The following is a 4,245-nucleotide window of genomic DNA, read 5'->3' on the forward strand; positions in this document are numbered from 1 at the left end:
GACACACACACACACACACACACAAAGATTATATGAGGGTGGATAAATCATCTTGTAGATCTCCTGGAACAAGTGCCCCTTAAATCACATTTTCTAGATGGCCAAGTACATGAGTCCCATCCATTCGAGAGTCCTTCTGCAGGCTCTACTTCTACTCATATGCCTTGCTACAACTACACAATGTAAGCAGGGGAAGGGATATGCAATAGTTATTTTTCCACTTCCAATAATCTCTCTTTACAATATGTACACATGTGTAATAATCTTCTTATTTCTGCTAGAAGTAGGAATTTTGCTAATGCATAACGACTTGTTTTCCCCCCTGTTTTTGTTCCATATGGTGCTTGTTTGTTAATCACTGTATAATCATACTAACGTCAATGGTTTATCTGTTATTCCATAGGTCGAATCATCACCTACGGCATAGATGATGAGAAGATCAATTTACCATATGGGTTGTGTGCTGATAAAAAGTTCGCTAAACCCTATTGTTTCTTATTGACCACTTTGTGTTACTGGACGGTCGATGAATGCAAAAGTAAATGCAAATAGAAGAAGTAATGTGTGATCCGGAAAAATATTTGAAATAAAAAAGTATCTCGGTTGTGATTTTATTGGTACGTGTTGGAATTTAGCATTGGGAGTAGAATAAAACTGGACTCTTTTTTTCTTTTTTATGGTGGGTGATGGATCTTTGGGCCATGGATGTATGTTATTCATAAGAGCAACTTCCGTCTACTAAAACCTCTGGCTTTTAGAAATCTTGAAACCTAGTCTTTTGTGACAGAAGCATTTATTAGCTGTGAATAATAGAAGTACTTATTTTGGGAAACTGCAGCATGCACACAGTATTAGGAGAACAATCAGATAAATCATGAACAATTCACAACAAAACTAACCTGGAAAATAACCGTATCTATTTTCACATGAGTTTTCTATAGAAGAAATCCTTGCGTCAAAGCATACCTAGGTTTGCTTCGGTACAACTACTAACATTCGCTTGGATCCAGTAGAAAGTTAGAAACCAAGCATAGAAAAATATTCATTTTCATTAAATCCACAATTTGCTTCCACGACAACCAAAACGTGATTACAGATTGGCGGCCCCGAATGAGGTTCACGAATCTTTCTTCTTCTTTTCCATCAGACCCTCTGGAATATGGTAGGCTCCTATGAAGTTCAGTTCATAGGAGCGCTTAAAAATCAATTAGTTTGTTTTCCTTATATTCCATGAACTTTTAGTACCCTAACTGATGTGGTAGTGACATGAGCTCCCTCTCCACCACTCAAGGATCTGCAGCGCCGTCCCAGTCCGACCCATGGTGTACATTAACTTTGTTGTTATAGTTGTCATAGCAGAAACAATAGAAAACTCTTTTTAGGTTTCTTTGTGAACTTATAATGTTTACAGTTCTTTCTGTACATGAACTTGTACATTGCCTTGTCATGTTGTGCGTATACTACCCATATGAGCACTTGCAAAATTAAATTTATTTCTATTTGTAATTTAAATTTAGTTCGTAGGAGCACTAGAAAATCAATTAGTTTGTTTTACTTATATTCATAGAACTTCTAGTACCCTAATTGACGTGGTAGTGACATGAGCTCCCTCTCCACCACTCCAGGCAGCGTCGTCCCAATCCAACCCCATGGCGTACATTAACATAGTTGTTCAGAAACAATACAAAACTCTTTTTAGGGTTCTTCGTAAACTCATAATGTTTACTGTATATGAACTTGGTTGTTCTTTTTTGCATAAACCTGTACATTGCCTTATCACGTTGTGCGTGTACTACCCATAGGAGCACTTGAAAATTTTACTTTGGTTCATTTTCTATTTTCTATTTAGTTCATATGAGAACTTGAAAATTAATTAGTTTGTTTTACTTATATTCCATGAACTTCTAGTACCCTAATTGATGTTGTAATGACATAAGCTCCCTCTCCACCACTCTAGGATCTGCAGCGCCGTCCCAGTCCGACTCCATGGGGTACATTAACTTGGTTGTTATAGTTGTTATATAGCAGGAACAATACAAAACTCTTTGCAGGTTTCTTTTTGAACTTATAATGTTTACTGTATGTGAACTTGGTTTTTTGTGACATGAACTCATAAATCACCTTGTCATGTTGTGCGTGTACTGCCCATAGGAGCACTCGAAAAATTAAGTTCAGTTCAATTTCTAATTTAAATTAGTTCATAGGAGCAACTGAAAATCAATTACTTTGTTTTACTTATATTCCATGAACTTCTAGTACCCTAATTGATGTGGTGGTGACATGAGCTCCGTCTCCACCATTCCAGGGTCTGCAGCGCCGTCCCAGTCCGACCCCATGACGTACATTAACTTGGTTGTTATAGTTTTTATAGCAGAAACAATACAAAACTCCTTTTACGTTTCTCTGTGAAGTTACAATGTTTTACTGTACTTGAACTTGGTTGTTCTTTTTACATGAATTTGTACATTGCCTTGTCATGTTGTATATTTGCTACCCGTTAGAGCACTTCAAAAAATAAGTTCAGTTTAATTTCTAATTTAAATTTAGTTCATAGGAGCACTTGAAAATAAATGAGTTTCTTTTACTTTTATTCATGAACTTCTAACCCCGATTGATTTGGTAGTGACATGACCTCCATCTTAGCTAAAAAAATGTCTACATCAGTTCGGATTGAAAAAGACCATAACTTTAGAGGAAGAAAAATTCAACGAGAAAAAAAAACAAGGTTGCTCACAAAGAAACCTGGGAAATCTAAGGCGGCATTTATTTTTGCTCTCATTTATTCTACACTTTGGCATTTGGTGGATGATATTTATTGCATCCTTTATCGCTGATGTTGAGAAGGAGATTCATTTGTGCATTTCTATTTTCTTGTCTAAATCTATTGATTTTTAATGGTTTAGGGGTTTTGGGAGAGTGGAGACCAGGAAGAGCACTTTCAGGCGTAGTTGCCCATGACACTAAATGACCAGGGAGAGCACTTTCAACTGTCCAGGAAGACAACAACGACAGCGAGAAAAATGCAACGATGCCCCCTGCCGACATTGGCGAAAAGCTATGATTTTGTGCTCTTGTTTGTTGTTATGTCAATGAGTAGCCAATATTTGTTTTCTTTAGGTTTTGTGTTTTGATTTTTGAGGGATAAATAATTTTATGAAACTCTAATAGCAAAAATAATAAACTAAAATTTCTGCAACTAAAATTATCAAAGTATTGTCTGTTCAAAACATTAAAAGAAAAAAGAATTTTCGTAAAGAACTTTTTTGTTAGAAACTTTAATAGTAAAAAGAATTATCATAAAGATTTTTTGTTAGAAACTAAAATATCAAAACATGTTTATGAATATAATCATAAAACACAGTAATATTAAATAGCATGAAAAAGAATCACTCCCAAATCTCTTTCTATAGTAAAGTTAATCACAAACTAGTGATTCACACAAATTTCAAATAATTCAAATTTAAACTATTCAAATTTGAAAAATAATGGCACTGATAGACAGTTTATATTTTTTCTGACCTACAAGCAAAAAGAAAAAAAAATAAAGCAAAAAACAAAAGAAAATAAATAATGCAAAAAACAAAACAAAAAACTAGAAAAAGTAAAAAAAACTGCCACCTATTGGGCCACCACGGCCTGAATATGACTAGAAACCCAACTATGGGCCAGGATTTAGGCCCGCAGAAGGCCCTGTAGGCCCACAAGCAGCATAGTGTGAGATTAGGCATGTAAGCATGCATTTGAGAGGAGCTCGAGAGGGAAGCCGCAGTGGGGCTTATAAACCACTCCGAGCCCCTCTCAACTAGTGAGGTGGACTAAACTTTTGGCCGCGGGAGGCGCAAGGCCTTTGGTCCCGGTTCGTGGCACCAACCGGGACTAAAGGTGGGCGTTGGTCCTAGTTGGTGGCACGAACCGGGACCAATGCCTTGTCTATATAATCCAGCACTTGTGAAAATTTCATTTAGTTCTTCTTCCACTGCCCCGACGACGCCGCGCCCTACCTTCGGCACCCTCCTCACCGCGTGCGCCCCTGCCCTGAAGCCGTTGCCGCGCGCCGCCACTACCTCGACGCCGTCGCCGCGCCGCCCCTGCCCTGACGCTGTCGCCGCGCCGCCCCGCGCCATCACCGCCCCGGTCCGTGCCGCCCCTCGCTACGGTCCGGCCGGCCTCCTCCGTTCATATATGCATTTTTTTCATATATGTTGATGATGATATTATGATGTTGATGATATGATGATGTGTTTT

The 4,245-nt window shown here is 38.2% G+C and overlaps 1 long non-coding RNA gene across 1 annotated transcript; it reads left to right on the forward strand.

The window, feature by feature from the left end:
• The first annotated feature begins 29 nt into the window (after window positions 1-29).
• LOC119321975 lies at window positions 30-614 on the forward strand. The gene is made up of 2 exons (XR_005155322.1): window positions 30-182; window positions 404-614. It is a non-coding gene; the product is annotated as an uncharacterized LOC119321975 (long non-coding RNA).
• Window positions 615-4,245: the final 3,631 nt, after the last annotated feature.

The sequence above is a fragment of the Triticum dicoccoides genome, chromosome 6B (assembly GCF_002162155.2).
Source record: "Triticum dicoccoides isolate Atlit2015 ecotype Zavitan chromosome 6B, WEW_v2.0, whole genome shotgun sequence".
Classification (NCBI taxonomy): domain Eukaryota; kingdom Viridiplantae; phylum Streptophyta; class Magnoliopsida; order Poales; family Poaceae; genus Triticum; species Triticum dicoccoides.